Raw genomic sequence first — 20,156 nt, 5'->3', positions numbered from 1 at the left:
CAGATGTTCTCTATTAACAAGTAGTGTCTTAAAAATACTATTTTTTTGTAACTCAGAGTGTCAGTCTCATTTGTTTCAGATTTTAATGAAACAAGTCACTTTTGGCATACCGCTGTAATGGACAAATGCCAGAGGATAGAAGCAAAGGGCAGAGTGTTTCAGTAAATCTTAACAATAGATAAGTGATAATCAAAGTCAATTTTAATGTCATCTTTGTTGCTTTCAAGTCTAGTGGGAGTCCATCAGAGATCTTAATTGGTGTTTGTCAGCACAGACTGGGAAGGGGAACAGGTCCCCATTTGCTTGGTACGTGCTGCTGCCCTGAGCTGCTGCAGATAGATTGGCTGAACTTCACATAGCTTTTGACTGTCTCGCTGTTTTTTACAGTTCTAATTTCAAGCAGTTTATTAAATGAGGGTAAATTTCTCATGGCTCAATGTATTCCTGTGAGCCTCTGATAATTGGAATAATCACTTTATTTCCATTTCCACTTGTCTGAGCTATTTAAGAAGACACTACCTTAGGCTGAGGCAGTGAATGTTTTCTTCTTTCCAGCCGTATGTCTGTCATGCAGTATAACTGCAAATCAGAGCTAGACAGCATGCCAACTGCTAGTTCCAAAATGTGTCTCTTCCACAGAAGTTATTTATGCATGCTGCTAATTAGCCATCCATATCTTTTTCCACTAGAGGAACACGGATCCACGTGTATGACTCCACAGGAGGTCTGAAAAGTCTGGGCAAGAATGTCTGTGCCCAAGGCCCCAGGTCTCCTGCTCCTCCTGGGACTTTTTGACTTTCAGTAACAATTTACATTTTAAAATAAGAATAGTGCTACAGGACTTAAGGGGGTGTAGCTTCAGGTCATTTCCTGAAGGAGGGGGTGATTCAGTTTAGGCAGGATCAATATGAATAAAACTAGATTCCAGGAAAATGTACTGCCTTCGCCCTTGCCCACCACTCACAGTATTCACAGAGTGCTGGTGGGCCTTTGAAATTGTCTGGATTTAGGACTTTACAAAGTAGCAATTCTGTCTTATTTTAGTTTATTTTGTTACATTTCTTAAGCTTTATTTAATAATTTATTGTTTCCAACATTCCATCCAGGAAAACATGTTCTCCTACTGCCTTGTCTAATCAAATCTTCTCATTTTTCTCAAGTATTTAAATGTATGTTTATAATGGAATAGTTTTGGGTGGAAAAGACCCTTACAATCATTGAATTCAACCACAAAGCAGGACAAAAACTCAAATATAGAGATAATATAATGGACACATTTGTCTGCTTGGAGTTATAGCACTTGCTTCAAGTAAATAACAAGAGAGAAAAACAAGAGATGTAACTATTAAATGTAGTCAAATGCATTTTTTGGCAACTGGGAAAAAATGAAATTAACTGAAGAATATGACAGAGAGCAATGACAAAGGAGAAAAAATTGTTATTGGTAATCCCACCAGCCTTCATAGCATGTAAAGACACTGTAAAGCATGAGGAGGAAACCAGTAGTTGAAATTAACTCATGGCTACAGGTATTTTAAGGAGGAATATAGGTAGAATTAAGATCTCGACATGCATATTGTTATTCTTTTCCTCCTTCCAGTTCCTCTACTTCTCTCCTTGCTTGTACCTAGCTCTAGTGTGGTCAACCTCACTTCAAATGAGATTTCTTGTTTTAGTAAATTGCTGGTCTTTATAATGCCAGTTTAGGAACAATATCTACTGAATGCCCTCACTTCAAAGGTGTTGAATTATGCTTGGTATCACTTCTTTCTGAGCCCATAAACCTCCCCTTTTGCATCAGCACAGCATTATTGGGGTGATCGGTGAGTGCTCTCCCTGACTCTCTGCAAGTACCAGGGCCTCATAGTAGGACTTTGGAGATGAGCAACTTAGGTCACTCAGCTGAGGAGGGCATGAAAACAACATTGTTTTAAAAATTAACCCCTAGGTGTCTACCTTCTTCTGTTTTGCAGCAAGAGTGAGAGGCCTCTGCCTTTCTCCCCAAACGTCTATGGGGATTTCTCCTATGCCAGGGAGGATGCTGTGCCCTGGAATACCCCGTGGATGCAAAAGTTGCAGTCCTGAGTCAGCAGCTCTAGTATGAAATGTGATTCCCCCCCACCTTTCAGCTGGCAGTTTATGAAGCACTCTTAATAAGGACTAAAGAAGGAATTCAGGTGCCTAGTTATGGATTATGGAGTTTCCCCAGGGGTAGGCATTTGAAAATGAGATTTCACCTTGTCTATCATTGGCTTGTCTAAATCTTTCTTAGTCTAGCTTGCAGGTGCAAAAAGGGTTGCAGACAGAGAAAGCAAGAGAAGGAGTGAAAACAATTCTGAGGGGAATCTAGAAGGTTATTAATGGGTAAAATTAACTTCTGGGACTCTTGAAGAAGAACTTTTTTTTTTTTTGTAACAAAACTTCTTGCATCATATTATGGTACAGAACTCAGCAGCAATCAGTGCTAGGGAATTACAGTGGCATTATTTGAGAGAATGGGTCATTGCAATAGTCTTCAGAAGATTTTATCACACCATTTCTTTCAATTTCAAAAGAAGATATGCATGAAACATTGTTTATATACTAATTTAGGATGCTTCAGCTTTATGCAAACTCCAGCAGCATGTTTAAGGGGCAATGATATATTAGCTAATGTCAGGGAAATCTCTGTAAGCAGGAGGAAAAACTGTAAAAATTGTGAAGATGAAGCAGTAGAGAACAGAAAGCTATCAAGCTTATGAGTGCATGTTTGATTCCAGATGTTGGAGGCTTGGAAATCATAGGGTATTAAAATAAAAGAGTAAAACACAGAATGTAAGCTGAACCTGTTATAATAGCATCATCTATGATTACGTTATGCTTTTAGGTTGTTCTTTTATATTTCTGGTATAGGATGAGCAAAACCAGTAAGTTCACATTTCTGCTTTTAGGAAAAAGAGAACTAAGGCTTTTAAATAATTCTACAAATTAGTTTAAAAAGCCCTTCAGTTGAACATTTTATTGTTGGCAGAAATGTTTCTCTGCATTTCCTGACCAATGGAGGAAATTTAAAATACCAACTGCTATCTGTATGTAACCTTTCAAAAGAAGATTTGAGTAGGGGTAAATGATAGTCACACATTTATCATTGCCCGTAGCAGAAAAGGTAGTCAGCAGCTTATTTGTTTTGATACTGTCAAACATGCCCATACAGTGCTTTATGGGATCATTTTTCATACCTGCTTTCTATTTCACAGAAACAGCACAGATTAACTGGGCTATTTTTAAAATGATTTTTCAAGTTTATTTTTAATCAATAGCAAATCAGAAATTTCGCTTACAGAGCAGCTGTGCAATAAATTATAATGGCACAACTCAGGTAGAAACAAATTTTTACATTTGTGAAGACAGGAGCAAGCAGTTGAGGGACAGATAGATGGGAAACTTATTTAACCAGCTTCATTGTCAGTCACAAAAACAATGTGATTTTACATCTTCAGAGGGAAGGAAGTATTCCTTCAATACGTGTATAGAAACTTAATGTAAGATTGTACAAAGGACCACAGACGTATGTGATTGAAACCTAAATAAACTGACAGGATTAAAACACACTGAATACGACCAAAATAGGAATGTCATGACAGTGTTGCAGGCACCAGTGCTACTACTCCATGCAAATCTGTCTTAGTGGGCTTAGCAGTCAAGACCAGTTATATTTTCTTGTCAAAATTGTACTGCAGTCTTTTGGGGGGAACAGAAAAGAGAGACAAACATAACGGTATACCTTGAAAGATTTACTGAACAAATCAAATTTACAGCGAAAATTGTAGATTTACTGGACAGAGTACAGAAGGCAATGGAAATGGGCAGTTGTTCCAAATATTCAGCTTTTTTTTTATGCTGCTCAGTAAATTTTCTTAATACATTGATTGACTTATCCCTTAAAAAGGCAGTGAAAATGTTATTTTTGTTAAACAAAATATGCTGACGGACAAACAAAAATGTAATGGGCAATAAAATGGTTGAAGTAGTGCAAGCAGTGCACATTGTCTATGTAGACTTCTCCAAGGCTTTTGATACAGTCCCCCACAGCTTCCTCCTGGATAAACTGACTCATTATAGCCTTGGCAAGTGGTCTGTGTAGTAGGTGGGGAGATGCCTGAAAGACAGTACCCAGAGGGTGAAAGGAAGTAGTTCCTCCTCAAACTGGCAACCAGTCACAAGTGGGGTCCCCCAGGAACTGATATTGGGCCCAATGCTGTTTAACATCTTGATGAGTGACCGGGATGTTGGGATCAAGAGCGCCCTGATTAAGTTTGTTGATGACACCAAGATGAGTGGAGAGGTTGACACTCCAGAAGCGAGAGCTACCATCCAGGATGACCTAGACAGGCTGGAGGAGTGGGCTAGCAGAAACCTAATGAAGTTCAATGGGGAGAAGTGTAAGGTCTTGCACCTGAGAACACATAACCCAGGAGTGCAGTTCAGACCTGGGGATCTTGGTGGATAACAGGCTCAACATGAGTGAGCAGGGTGCTGCAGCAGCAAAGAAAGCAAACAGGGTGCTGGGCTGCATCAACAAGGACATCAGCAGCAGCAACAAAGAAGTCATCACCCTGCTCTACTCGGCACCTGTCAGATCACACGTGGAGCTTTGCGTTCAGTTTTGGTCCCCACTCTACAAAAAGGATGTGGACAGGCTGGAGAGGGTCCACAGAAGGGCCACAAGGGTGATCAGAGACCTGCCATATGAGGAGAGGCTGAGAAAACTGGGTTTGTTCAGCCTTAAGAAAAGAAGGCTTTGGGGAGACCTTATTACCATGTTCCAGTTCTTACAGGGTAGCTACAAAGAAAATGGGAACTCCCTATTTACAAGGAGTCACATGGAAAAGACAAGGGATAATGTGCAGAAGTTGCTCCTGGGAGATTTTGATTGGACACAAAAGGTAAATTTTTCACCATGAGGACAATCAAACCTTGGAATAGTCTCCCAAGGGAAGTGACACTGGACAGTTTAAAGTCTGAGCTTGACAAGGTGCTGAGCTATCGCACATAAAATACAGTATTACCTAAAATGGTTGGACCAGATGATCCTTGAGGTCCCTTCCAACCTGGCATTCTATTATTCTGTGATAAATACAATAGACTATTTATTAGAAAAAGGACAGAGAATCATTTTCAGTATGAGGGAAATGCATTATACACAGCAATGGTGCTGAAACCATACACTTCTCAAATTAGTTTTAGCTTCAGCTTAGAAAAAGTACTTAGAAGTGTGTTTGGAAATGTGAAATTTTCCTTGGGAGCTTAATAGCCTATTTGTACAGAGCACAAAATAATCAAACAGACTGGTTTTTAAATTATACACCAAGGAAAATATATGCTTTACTCTTCTGCTGTTTTAACAAAATATTTAGTTGACCTCACAATGTGGTGGTGTTAAAATGTGTGTGTTATAGTTATGTAACGAGATGGGCTGTTTAATAAAGCATTCAGAAATAAATAACGGGTGTGTTAATAAACAATGATTCAATCTCTATATTGTAAAACAGTTACAAACATATCCTTAAAGACAGATGTACTATAATGTGTCATTTTTCACTTAAATTCATGTTCCAATTTAAGAATAGTGGTAAGATTTATTAATAAGAGTCATACTGATTGTATTAATAACTTACAAGGTTATTATAATATATGTGAGTAACAAGAGACTATTTTAGTACTAAAACCTGCTTTTTGTGTTCTTGGGAGCAACTTAGGCCTGCCGAGCTTGATGATACACTAGTCCTGTATTAATTCTGGTGCAAATGAAGTTGTGCTTGTCTGTGTTACCGTTCAGATATTTCAGGAAATCAGAAAATCTAAAGCCATAGGCAAAGATTTCATAAGATAGTTCCAAAATTAAGCCACTGGAAACAAACATCTACCTTTTTCCTCCCTCCATAAAAATCCTATTTCCTCTTGCCTTTCTCTCATGACTCATTCTACTTCTTTCCTCTTTTACATCACCTTCAAGCTGGAGGGAAGAGCTGTAGTTTGACACAGTTCAAACTTTGTCTTGCCCATTTGGTATCTTGTAAAAGAGATAGAAGTTGTGTATGTATTCAGAAGAGCTCAGAAGGGGTTTGCATCCTTACAAGGATAAATAAATTTGTAAATAATTATACACTGTATGTTATTTTTCTGAATGCTTTGAATAAGAAGTGACACCCTGATCATACCTACTAAACTTTCTACCCCTTCACACCTGAGTTGCAGTGAATTGATGATTTCTTCTTGTCTTGAGCTAACATTTACATGTTCACAAAATCACTATGTATCTCAATGCAACTTTCAGCTTTAATAGCAAATAAGAGCTAAAAATAAAAACAAATTTTTAGAGGCAAGAGACAAAGCTTTTGTCTCAAAGATGGCTTGGAAATCTTCATCTAGATGTTACCCAGTGGAATGCCAAAATTTCCAACAAGAAAATTTTACGTCAAATACAGTGTACAAGTTAAGCACCTCTCTTGAAATTAGTCTTGATGGCAATACTGTGAAGAACTAGGGGAGTAATTCTGTAGCCATATAAAGTTGTTTATGGGTCTGTAATTAGACAGTAATCAGTCAATGCTTGACATTTTAGAACTTCAGCCGGCTGTAATGCAAAGTACCAGCTTCAAGCACAAGTCCCTCATTAAACTTCCAGCAAAACTGTTATGACTGTCAGCATGCATTTTATTTTAAATAGTCAGAAAATGGTTGTACTTCTTTTTATAAATATGCCTATTTCCTCTATCCATTTTTAATAAAAAAGTTTTTAGTTGTGGTATGATACAAATTAAGTAGGGTGAGATCATGGGGCTTTCTCCTTAGAAATAGTACATAGTTCTGTGCCAGTTAAAATCTTTAGCTTCAATTATAAAGAAAAATTAAGATGTGCTGTGAAGTGAAAATATAATGGTTAAAGATTAATTAGCTAGTATTCAAAGCTGCAAAGATAAATCAGGCTATGTTAAGTATTGCTGCAGCAGTGTTGCTAAATGCATGGTTGAGAGACCCTTGGAGGGTTGATTTTTTTCCCTGATTCGCTCACATAATCTGAAATCTTCCATATCGCACCTTGCATCTAGTCAAATAAACTTGCATGATAATCTTCCCAGCACTAGTGAATCAATACAGCTCAATTAGTTTAGCCCACACTTCTTTCACAGTCTATTAGTGCCTCTACATGTCTCATCACACTAAATCCTTTGGGGAGAACTGAGTGGTGAATCATTCTTCATTTGCAGTTCCTTGTCTCTGGAAGACTAAAAATTGAGTGTTTTGGGTTTGGTAATGACCAGTGAAGGAAAATTCCTTATTTAAAGTGGCTGACACTTGGAGTAAATGTCCCTGCCCAACATGATCCTGAACTGTGGACTTCTAGATGGAAGAGCTCTAGCAGTGTATATGGACCTCCTAGTAAACAAGTCAGAAATTTCTTTTTCAGGTGAAGTGCTGATCCAGTATAAACTCACTGTTTGGGTCAAATAATCTTGACAAGATAGTTTTACATGGGAAGCCTTAATAAAGGTGTTAGGCTACCTTTTTTTCTGTGCTGTGCATTCTATATAAAATATGGTCTTGTACTCACATCAGGTGTCTACCAAATTTGCATTACCAGGTGATCTGGGAGTCATCATGGTCGTTAAGAACAGTAACAGGGCTACAGCAAATCTGTCCAGGGATCAAAAGGGGAGCTTTAAATATGGGACTTCCAGGTAGCAGCAAGCTTACATCAGCCATTTTGTTACATGTTGATAACCAAGGTGAAAGAATAAGCTGCTTCTAAAAAAGGCTGAAGCAGAATAAGTGATGTCTTATTAGAAATTTTTTAAATCTTCTTGATAGTATTTTGTCACTTTAATTGAGCAGATTATTACAGAATGGTAGAGGTCAGAAGGGACCTCTAGAGATAATTGGGTCCATCTCCCCTGCCAGAGCAGGACCACCACAGAATCTAGGGCAAGTCACTCAGAAATGCATCCAGATGGGTCTTGGAAGTCTCCAGGGAAGGAGACACCACAACCTCTCTGGGCAGCCTATTCCAGTGCTCTGTAACCCTTTCAGTAAAGAAGTTCTTCCTCATGTTGAGGTGGAGCTTCCTGTGTTCTAGCTTGTATCTGTGTGCTCTAGCTTGCATGCAAAAATTCAAACTTTAATTTTGTCCTTTCCTTTTTAACCATCTCTGGTCTAACCAGATTTGATATGAAAGAGTCCTTGTTTCTCCATCTGATTCAACAGAAGTGCTGTAACATCATCTACTTTGCTTTGTGAGATTTTTCATACCAAAAACTTCCTGCAGATGATTATCGAATTTTAGTACTTGCTAATGTTTTGGGTTTTTTTCAGCAATAGTTCATAAAAACAAGATTTTATTTATTAATGTTGTTGTTCATATTGTTATTATAATTACTGTTGTTGTTGTCATTAGGAGGAGGAGGATCTGTCCTTGCACCCAACAAATAGTAACCTTAACCCCTAGGCAAAGAAGCTGTAAAAGGAACATGCAATTCTGAAAATTACCCCAGTGATAGTTTCTTTTCTCAAAACCCACAAACATATTTTCTGTATTTTCTTGTAATTTTTTTGTCATCTAATTTGGCACATTGCTCACAACTTTTTAATGAATCTGTGCTATAAATTTGAAAATTTGTTCTCTGAATTTTTTACTTGATTAAATCTAAGTAGTAGCAATCTTTTTTGACAGCGGTAACATATTTTTTGCTCATTAATTTCTCTAGTTTATCTTGTAGCCGTTTATTGGCTCTTTCTCTATTTTCCTTGTGGCCACATTTGTAGCCTTAATATAGAATTTCCCAAAAGGATGCTTTTCTTATCTTTGAGCTTCTATATTTAGTCTTTTGCCATTTAGCATTCTTCCCTCTTCTGTCTCACACAGTTGGGAAAGGGAGGGTAATTCTGAATAATGCCTTAACTTTGGGTAATATTCTATTCAATTATAGACCTGGATCTACTTCAGAAAGTCTTCTGAAGTAGACTTTCTGACTTTCTATCTCATCATGCAGCCACAGTTTTAGAAACAACGAAGGAATGTATTGTAAGTAGGGTTTAGACAGCTCTTCCTTACTCTGCTTGGCATATGTTAGCACGTTTCTTGATGAGGACACACCTCTGCTTCCAAACATGTTACTACTTACATTTTGGTAGAAAGGCAAATTGTAATGGAAGTGAAACTGCTCTGGTTTATTTCAGTGTCCAAAACTGGGCACCGGAAGGTTTGCAGAAACCTTCGCCCCATGACAACATCATACTGCCCAGTGAAACCAGAGGAACTGCAAAACAGCTGGTTAGACATACCTTCATGGAGAACACCCTTCCTTTGATAGTGCCTTGCTCCTGACTAAGGGAACCATCTATCAGAATTCCTAATACCAGGACTTCACCTTCAGTGCAAGACCAGCAGAGCTTGGTTGCAGTTATAGTTATACACTACAATTTTAGTGAATATTGTAAACTAGGGCACTTGTGAATATTTAAGTTACTTTTCTGTTGATGTCAGAGAAGGAAGTCCAGGTTGCTGCATAATAAATAATAGAAACCTGTGATTTGTTTACTATTTATACACTCTGTGTTTGTCAGAAGTAGGAGTGCCAGTGAGAAGTCCTGTATCACCGTAACATTTTCCTTACCTCATCACAGTTAAATCATAGCAGCAACATAGCTTTTTGCTGAAGGAGGGTTTTCAAGATTTTGGTCTCCAGTTCTCTTAGAGCAGTGCAGTGCTGCCACACTCGAAAAATTATGGAGATATATTATCATGCCCCTTTTATAAAAACAGATTGAAGAGTTATGTTTTAATTCTACTAAGGCCCGGAAATGCCTTAAAATGTAAATGGACTTAGTATTCCCAATATGAGTGATATTCTTTGATTTTTGCATTTTTAAGAACTCTGGTTCTGATGTATAGTAAAAAATGAACCATTTATCTGCTCTTTAATTATTAGTCAGATGAATTATATATTCTGATGTTAGGGGAGAATATGTTCATCTTCTCTGCTTGTAAAAAGGAGACAGGATAGTTGAAGGATAAATGTAGTATTGGGGAAATTATGGTTTTGTCATTTCAGAGAGAGAGAAGACCTTTTTTGCTGGAGTGAAAGCCTCTGTCTTCCTGGAGCTGTGCCATGTCATTTAAGCAAGTCCCTGAAACTCCCAGTATATCTATATGCTCTCTACCACAGATCTGTAACTGGCTATAAGAGGAAAACTGGGGCGTGATCACAGATTTTCTAATTTTAAAACATTATATGTAAGACTTTCTGTACATTTGACTCCTGTTGCTGGAACCAGAAGGAGGCATCTTTTCCAAGAAACTGGAAATAATAAGAGAAGTTATTCTACCTAATTTTATTTTCAAATAAATACAATAAATTAATTCTTAAAAAACATTTATATAGTTTCTACTTGTCTGTTGGTGAAGACAGTTTGGCATTTCCCTCTGGATTTTAGTAATCATTTTACTATAGTCATAACATTAGTAAAAATGTTTCCCTTCCTCTTCTTCATATTCCCATGCTTTTGCAGCTACTTTGTGATAATAATGCATGGACACAAAATAGACCAGCAAGTTCTTTTATCTACTGTTTTAAATATTTGTTTTTATAGATTTATTTCCTTTTTTTTTTTGAGAGAGAGAGAGCTATAATGCGGTAGGAATGTGATTGGAAGGCTTTTTTTTTTTTTTTTTTTTTTTTCCTGTGCAATTGTTTGGATTTTCCAACCAAGATATTTTGTAGCAATTTTTTTTGTGAACGTCTTTATTCATCACTGGACACTTTGATTCCATAAGAAGGAAAAACTTGGTATTTTTTGCCTAGATTTGTGTTTTCTCACTTACTTTCAGGTTAGGCAGTTTTCTGATAGTATGTAGTAGCCATCGTCATAGTAATGCTTCAGCTGAAGATCCTGGGACTAGATCTGAGCTCTTGCATATTTTTGCTTATTTTTCTTTATTGAACTTCTTACTCAAAAGATACTTTGGTGCTGTTGGCTAGTCTGCAGTCCTCAATAGCACAGACAACTTACAATTGCCTGGAAACTGTCACGTCTTTTCAGCACTTGTCGATAACACATTTGCTATCCTTGTCACAATTACTGCATGCTTGTGTTTTTTCTGGATTAAATTAAGTTGGATCCTATGTATATCTAAAGCTACAGTGCATGTCCTGCCAGTCTGTGAAGTATTAACTTTGTAAAGTCTTTCTTAATGCAGTTACTTTGCTACTCCTTTATTTCACAATACATTTCAGAAGTACATTTAGATTTTCCACATTGTTGGTTTGTGCACCCTAGAGCCCAAGCCTCATCACACAGCTGTGATGGATGGCTGCAGTTAAACTGGGCAGCCTGGGAAGTCCTACTCACCCCATGAGGTGTGCGTGGAGTGCAGGGAAGTGTTTTGGTGGCATCCACTGGGCAAAGAAGGTGGCAGACAAGAAGGCACCATCAATGGCTTATTCACGTGGAAACTCTCTGGGGATGTTGGCTGGCATCTCATCTCTTACCATTAGCCCAAGAGAAAATTGTGTTTTCCCCATCAGATTTTCTCCCTTATTTCTAATGTAATTCAGTTGCTGTCGAATTCCCTACTAATTCGTGTTTGCTGTATTCCCTTGGTCCCAAAGTTTGCATGACATTATACCGTAAATGCTTCAGCCTCTGTTAAATCTTAATGAGAAGCAAAACTGACTTGAATTAAGCAGCTCTGACTATATCAATATTTTAACAATGTGATTTATGACTATATGTAAAAAGAGACTTGGAATTCAGAAGATTATCCACTGTTGTATGGGGGGGGAAGGAAATTTCATTATAATATTTTAATGCCTTTCAAGGCTTTCTGAAATTGAGTTCTCCCTTGGATCTACTTGCAATCAAACGGATTTCATATATTTATTTTATTTCTGTTTCATCTCCAACCTTTGCAGAAAAGCCCTCCGGACCAGTGGAGTGCAAGTAGGAGAAACCAGTTGGGTTATTCCTGAAATTAAGGACCAAATTGTCATGCTACTATGTGTCTCTATAAGTAACTAAGAGTCTGTTAAGTCTCCCTTGTTCCCTGAGATTTCTGTTTAATGGTGGAACTTGCTTCTGTTTCCTCTCTTATTGAGAAGTTTTTGAAACACAGTAAGGCTAATACTAATCACTTCATCCCTCGTGCCCAGGAGGGTCATGACAGAAGTGTTCTAAGCCACTTTTTCCTGTCTTCTCTCAACAGCTTGCTCAGGGATTGTGACAAAAAAAACCCCAAAACAGCAACTACAAAACAATTTGTGTTTATGTGACAGTTGCTGCTGGAAGGTATATTGTGAAAGTGTAATGCAACTTTTATTTAAGTTGTATACTTGTATCACAACAAGTATAATACTTGTTAAACAAGAAGTGTGACTTACTTCAGGCTACCTGTAGCTTTTCTTTATTATGTGTTTTCCTAGAGCTTATGATGTTTTGGAAAATACTTTCTCACCCTAATGTAATTTCTCCAGAATTTTCACTAGTGTTATTGAAAAATATGCTTAATGAAAATGCTAAAGGGCACATCTGCACCTAGAGTTTTGTAAACTGAGGTCTACCAGGTCTGGGTTTTATTACAGCCATCTTACAAAAAACTGGTGAACTAGCAAAAAGGGAAGACAAAGTCTCTGCATTTTCTTCTCTGAAAATGTCAGGTCCATGCACTGTTCAGAGTGCCTGAGTTAGGTTTACAGGGTACCAAGAAAAAAAAAGTGCAAAGACTGGAAAAATTAATTCCTTTATTGGTCACTTTTAATCCAGTTATTCCCCTATATTAAGTATGTTTTTAGAGAAGAACCGTCCCACATCTGTTAATTCAGAGGGGCTTCAGAAAACAAACTTAAATGTTTCAGCTCTTTAGCACTGTGCCAGTCTTTCCAAACTATGAGTAGTGAAACTGTCACTAGTTGTGAGACTTGTTGTGGTGTCTTGTAGCTGCCTTTGGCTTTCACCATTGTGGTTCATTTACCAGTCCTTTGACCATTTGAGTCTTGATGAAAGCACAGTAGTACTAGAAAGGCAGAAATTTTACTCTCAAAAAAAACCAAACACAAACAAAAGGTTAATTTTTCAAGCCAGGCCTACGCAGAAGTCCTGAGGTATCTGGTTTTTCATTGTTTGCAGTTTGGCAATTGAGTGCAGACAGGGCCACGCTTATGAAATGCTTCTTGAAAAGCCAGCTCTCTGACTGACCTTCAGACTGTATCAGCAATACAGTGGACAAAGTCTTGCAAAACCTGTTGACAAACTGCAGATTTTCACATTCAGGTTTCTATTTCCACACAACTCTAATTAAAAATAAAAATAATTTTTTTTTAAAAAAATGTTCTCTAGTGCAATTGTCATTAAGCAGCATGCTATTAAGAATGAGAGATTGGCATTATAATTTTTGCATGTAGTTTGAAAAAAAAAGTATGAATGGCTGTTGCCTTGAAAAACATATTTTATAAAAGTATTGTGATTCTTATCAGCTGTTTACAAAGGAGGAATGTGATCTGAGCTTAGCACAGAAAGCTTCAATCCTGTCTCTGAGTCTTTCTCTCTCCAGAGCAAATACAAATATTTTCTATTAATAGATTTTTCAGGGGGTGTGTGTGGAACTTTATGTCTCTTTTTCTCTTTTTGGAACTACTTTGATATGATGCAGTAGGCCTGGGGCAGTAAACAATCATGCACACTGGCATAGAATTGAGGTTTCTGGTACCAGAGACTCAGTGATCTATTTTTCAGCTTTAGTTCAAAAGATTGTTTCTCCTGCCTTATTTCATTCTTAAATTTCAACTTCAAATAAACCTGTTTGGCTGAATACATCATATCTATTAGGCAGAATCACAGCTTTTCTAAACTACTACTGAGGGCTTTAAAAATCTCTTTTTGGATCAGCTTCCTTCTCCCACTCCTATGTTAATTAATTAAGAGCAATGGGCGTGTGCATTCTTTATCTTTCTCAATTGATAACGTGTCAGGTAAGAAAAATTATTAAAAATGGCATCTCTGAATGCATTGCTTATATGTACCCATCCAGAAGCTGCAGGACCAAAATTATTCTACATTATCACACTGCAGTTGTGATGATTGTTTTAGGAGCTAGTCCCATGGTCTCCCAAATGTAGCTGCATTATAGACTTGGATTATTTTGAGTGTCTTGAGTTTTTTAACAGCCACTTCTCCTTTGTTGACCTATCCATTTTGTAGACCCATTGTTCTCTTATAAAATTATAAACAAATTATCTGTTTAGTGAGTTAAGTATTGATGGTATTACTAACTAGTATCTTTTTATGAGCTGCAAAACTCCTGTGTTGTGAGTTAGTATGTTAGAATAATTTTAAGACAATTTACCATCTGCCAGTGATATTCTATGATACTGGCTAGTCATATCAATAAAAGTAAATATTGCCTCCAATTGAAAAGGCTGTTATTCATATTGTAATTAAATTGTTATTGTTTGTACTCTCTGTACAGCCCCACAGCTTCTCGTAGAGCTTTTATTAAGAAAATGAGGTCAATTACTCAGTGTAAGTGCTCTTATTTTTAATAAGCGAATGTTAATCTATGAATCTTACATGCTGACAACTGTACTGTAGTTTCTTGGCTTACAAGTAGTTTAATTAATAAATGTATATGCGCTCATTTTGTCAGAGCAAGTTTATTGGTATAATGAAATTATGTTTTGCTGATGAATGAAACTCTCCCAATCTCTACCTTGTTCAATTTCTTAGCATGAAAGTGTAGTGAATTTCTTTTATCAAACAGGTTGTTCTAAGATGAATTTAATGTGTTGGGGTTTTTTGTTCCGTTGCTACATTTCCAGATTATTTTTTTCCTTGTTTCATCTTTCAGTTAGCTCTTTGGAATATTGCAGCTGTGAGCTTTTTCAAGTTTATAAAAGGAGGTGATCACATTTTCTGTTTGATTTTTTTGGTGAATTGATTCCACTCTGTTCACAGACACACTGAAATGTTGCCAAAAATTGTAGACATTTAGTTGAGTTACTTTTACCCCAGATTGTCTTTGCTGCAGATAGCTTTTAAGTGCCAATAAAAGATGAAGCTTTAAATATTATTTAGAAATATTTAATTTTTGTCTTTTGGATGATACATGCTATTTTCCCAGGTTAGAACTCCTTTAACACAGAGGTAAAGCAAAAGTGGACTTTCCTGTCCAAGTCCTAATAGGTTACATGAGTCTTGGTTTGTACAGCTAAAACATAAGCATATCTATTTTCTAGTACAAATGCATATACATGTATGTATATATAATTCAGATTATTGTTATTCCTCTGTATGTAATTTTTGTCACTTGTTCCCATTTCCTCAATCTGTTTGTTGTTTATAGACCTGAAGAAGTTAAAGAACTCTAATTTTTTTTCAGAACCCTAAAGGGAAGTTTGCTTTTGTTACTCATTTCTGGGAACACCTGTGCACTGTGGAGTTTAATTGGGCTACAGCTGGTGCCACTGATGTGTGGAGTGAGCAGGACTGTGCAGTCTGACTGGAAATCTTAATATTGTGTGTCATTGACTGTGTCCTAAGCTATTAATGTACTTACACAAGTTAGAAGGTGTTCTAATTTTTAGGGGATTGCTTTCTCTCTTGACTGATAATAGCTGATGTAGGAAGATCAAGGCTATGAATGATGAGAATATTGCACACTGGCATAGAATTAGTCTTCTGAGCACCTACTGAGTTTAACTTCTGTTTGAAGAAGTTAGGTGGTCATCTTACAGATGCCATAAGAAGGAATGGCTGATTGGTGTCTTAAAAATGTTGAGGAGAGTTTTATATAAAAGCGAGAGGAGCTGGAACAGGTTGCCCAAGGAAGTTGTGGATGCTCCCTCCCTGGAAGTGTTTGAGGCCAGGTTGGATGGGGCTCTGAGCAACCTGCTCTAGTGGAAGGTGTCCCTGCCAATGCAGGGGGTTTGTAGATCCATCTAGATTAAGATCTTTAAGGTGACTTCAAGCCCAAACCATTCTAGCATATGAATGTATGAGATTATATATCTTGTCTGGCCTTAAAAGTGTGATTAAAAGCAAGTTGCCTGTCTGCTCTCCTAGGGAGATTCTAGAGGACTGGGAACCTGAAAGAATAGAGGAAGTAAGCTGAACTGTGGACTAAAATAAGAAACAAGAGAAATATGAAAAGAAAATCTATTTAGGGAAAACATAAGAGTTTTTCTGCTTAAGGGCTAAATCAAATTGAGTAAAGAATTCAGGCTCTTTCACTGTGTATAGGAGTTGAGCTACTGCTCTTTTTCTTACACACCTTAATACCATAGATTTGCTAGCTATTTTACACACACAGGAATATATGTCACTGCTTGAAGAAGTTTCAGACAGTGACCCAACTAACAAATCAAGTTTACCAACTTTGGTAATGATAAAAGCAGTTCAAAGTACATGGTACACCCACATGCCCCCTCACAGAGAAGAGAGCATCTCTGGCATAGTGGGTGGTGGGTCTGGCTACTGTCTCTGGCACGCTGAAGAGCAGAGGCTTAGCTTGTACAGCTGAAGTAATTTCAGCATAAAATTCCTGTGGTGGCCCTGAATTACCACAGACGGACTTAGCCCTTAGCACTTTTTGAGAACATACTGCCAAAGGACCAGCTGCTTCCTGTAGAATACCTGCCATCTGGAGCTTAGAGAGTGATCCCTTTGATAGACATCTCTGGCAGTGAACGATTTGCCACATGTAATTTTGTAGTATTTTTTTCCCCTGAAGTTTCGAGGGGTTTTATACAGTGAAGTTTGTCGAGAAATGTTAAGAAATTTTCTGGGTTGACAGTGAGAGAAGTTACCGGATTAATTGTTTGGGATTCAGCCTTAAATATCTAATGTTCAAAGTTAGAAATCATGGCAGGGAACTGAAGGCCATGTCAGAGACTAGCAGCCAGAAGGTATGTGAGCAGACACAGTTTGATACAAGGAATGTGAACTGATTGTGTTCTGGATAGGAAGATATTAAGAAGGATTTTGTTTGGTATGTATTTAAAGACTTAAGAGAAAGAACTTGAAGTATGATGAAATCCTCTGTTGAACTGGAACTGCCAAAGAAAACAATGAACTTGGGAGTGATTTAGACAGGCGTGGCTTCAGATTGGATAGATGGATGTCCCGTTCCACATAGAGAAATACAGAGCAACAATGACATGGAATAAATGACATTAAAAGGGGAACATGCACTTACTAGCCAAAAGGTTCCATGTAAATATCAGAAAAAAACTTCTTTACTGTGAGAGTGACAGAGCACTGGAACAGGCTGCCCAGAGAGGCTGTGGAGTCACCTTCACTGGAGACATTCAAAACCTGCCTGGACACGTTCCTGTGTGATGTACTCTAGGTGACCCTGCCTGGCAGGGGTATTGGACTAGATGATCTTTCGAGGTCCCTTCCAACCCCTAAGATTCTGTGATTTTGTGATTGAGCAGGATGTCAATCTGGAGCTAGAAGCAGATGCAATTGTAAAATCCCAGTCTTTGAGAGCAGAGTAATGAGGCTTCATTCTCCTTGTGAGGCTAGCTGCTAGGTGAAAAAAAAAAATCTGTTAGAGATTTTTGGGGGATCCACTTCTTCCTGGCAGACACTGAGTGCAAAATTATTATAGAAAAGTAAGAGGGAAAGCATGATGCTTCTTCATTAAGTAATTTCACATGACCTTTTCCTACAGTTTATTTCCAGCTCAGTTTAAGCCTAGCAGGGTCCACGTGGTTGCCACTTAGCTGTTTGGCTAGGAGGTAGGTCACTCACACCTTTCCACAAAAACTGAATTGGCTCCCTGGGAGTTTTTTGCTCCAGTTCTCTTAGTTGTAATAATCTTTCTTAAGGCAGTACAGTCCTGAAACATCCTCTTGAGCAGCAGGCAAATATTTAGGAAGAGCTAGTTCGTTTACAACCAGTCCTAGGCTTATCAGTGAGGGCTGGAAGGAAGAGGGCAGAGCATTTCAGTGGCTGTGATGGTGAATCAGCTGTCCGTTACTATTTTGCCCTTGATTTGATTTATGAATTTTCTTTACGCTTTTGTATCTCAGATCATGTTGGCTACCAAACTGAAAGTTACTCAGGTGAAGATGGCTCCTTGCCACGATTTGCACAAGTCTTATGACAATATAACTCTGCTCTTGCTTGAGATGTGTACGTACTGCTTTCAGCTACAGAATCTTTCTGTAAAAGCCAGCTGTTTGTTTTCACAATGGTATCAAGAAGTTTACAAAATCTGTGCTGAAGGAATAACACTTAATTAAATTAAAAGTGTTTTACATGACTTTCATTTAATGCATAGCTCTCATTCTTTGTAGTACAGCAAAATAATAAAAAAATGCTGCAGTTAATTAAAAGTAGAAGTACAATTCAATTATTCCATTCTCTGAAAATGCTGTTTGTTTTGTCTAAACTTCAAAATGAGAGATAATTTCTTTTATATAAAGGTGTATGTAGGTTATAAGAAAAAAAGAGAATTTATCACAACCTTGTTTTCTTCTTTGAAAGCTTCAAATTATAAGCTTTTCTACTTTTTGGTGATATGTGGGCCTGGCATAGGAAAAGAGCAAGTGGATATTTACAGACAGTAACTGACTAGGAAATTACTTTTGTCACACAAGGAAGAGTGTGCTATGCTGAAATGCAGGTGATAGTTTCAGAAATGTTTTTGTGAAGTTAGAAAGTAGTATGTGTCTTAAAAGTCTTTTAACATGTGGTGTAACCTGAGGTATGAGAAATGTCGCTCCGTGAGTATTGCCTCTGAATTTCAGTCCATCTGGATCTATCTGCCTGTGCTAGTAAGGGGGTGAAACTACTTCTGCCCAAAGCCACGTTCAGTGATGCAATAGTCTTACTGCAATGTCAGTATTTAACCTTTTATTCCCTTTGGCAGTGGTTGCTGCCATTTTAAGAGCTTGCCAACTCTTGTTACCCACCCTCGATGGAACGGTTAGTAACGCCACAGCAGGAGCAGTGGACAGAAATGTATGTTCTAGACTGCTGGGCACCGTCCAGCACTTACTCGTGTGCTCCCACGGTGAGCTGCAGCCACAAGCCCAAAGCACACGTTTGTTCCTGCTGCCTCTGCTGGAGGTGCAGTTGGTTTTGATAGCAGCAGTAAGGAGGGGCAGTGTATCAGGGGAGGCATTTTTGTGGCCTTTTGATTTGGTCTGCAGGGGATGAATTTCCCACACCTTCTGTTCTTGGTCTTATCAAGAGCAGCACTCATTACTAACTCATTTGTATATGGTGTTCTTGAGGAATCACAAAGAAAAGCCAAGGTAAAAATCATCTTGTCTCTTTTAAAAAGTCTGGAGACTGAAGAATTGTACTTGGGAACTGTGGCTTTATGATTGCCCAGGACCTTATTCCCGGCCCTAGGCATTGGGTCTTGGCACGGTCAGAGGCAGAATGCTGGGTTGACAGTTCTGCCTGTTTCTTTCTGTTTTCTCTTGTTCTTCAGCAGCAGGCAGGAAACTGGGACAGTTGGTATGATGGAAGCAAACTACAATGGAAATTAAAGGAGGAGCACAAGATTTTAATTCACTGATTTGCAAATAGAAGAAAACAGAAATAAATTATTTTAATTTTTTTTTTTCTCTTTCTCAAAGGGTACTTCAAGTGGTCCTTCAGAAGATGTACCAATAGGTTGGATATAAAATGTTAGGATTAGGCCTGCAGAAGGTGAAATCAAAGAACTATAGACATTGAAAGCTAGTTGAAGATAATAAAGTATTGCTGTTTCTGGATGTGTCTATAATAGCATATCGTGAAAATGCAGCTTTCCCAACTGAAAGTTAAATAACTTGGGACAAAGATTAATGTGGTAAAAATAATAATTGTATCATACTTTGTAATAACAGGTTTTAATTTGCACTGTTAGATAATTTTGCAGCCACTTTGACTTTACCAGCAGAGTAACTCAAATTTATTGAGTGGCTCTCACTATAAAATCCATCTAGTTACAGATATGGGCATACAGAATAAAGGCCTGCTTTTCAAAATTCAATGGCTGAAAAATAAGAAAATAATTAATTTTTAGGTCAAAGATAACTTCTGACTGAAAAAGATTTGTCTGGGAAAGTTATCACAGAAGTGGAATTAGTAATGGAAACTGGACCTTAAAACTAACAATTTGCTTG

General features: G+C 37.7%; 1 protein-coding gene across 5 annotated transcripts in view; it reads left to right on the top strand.

The window, feature by feature from the left end:
* Positions 1 to 20,156, top strand: part of CCSER1 (coiled-coil serine rich protein 1) — a 655,276-nt gene that overhangs the window by 568,314 nt on the left and 66,806 nt on the right. The window lies entirely within an intron of this gene.

Source organism: Apus apus, chromosome 4 (assembly GCF_020740795.1).
Source record: "Apus apus isolate bApuApu2 chromosome 4, bApuApu2.pri.cur, whole genome shotgun sequence".
Classification (NCBI taxonomy): domain Eukaryota; kingdom Metazoa; phylum Chordata; class Aves; order Apodiformes; family Apodidae; genus Apus; species Apus apus.
Note: the sequence above shows the minus strand (reverse complement) of the source record. Positions and strands in the feature narration are given on the sequence as shown.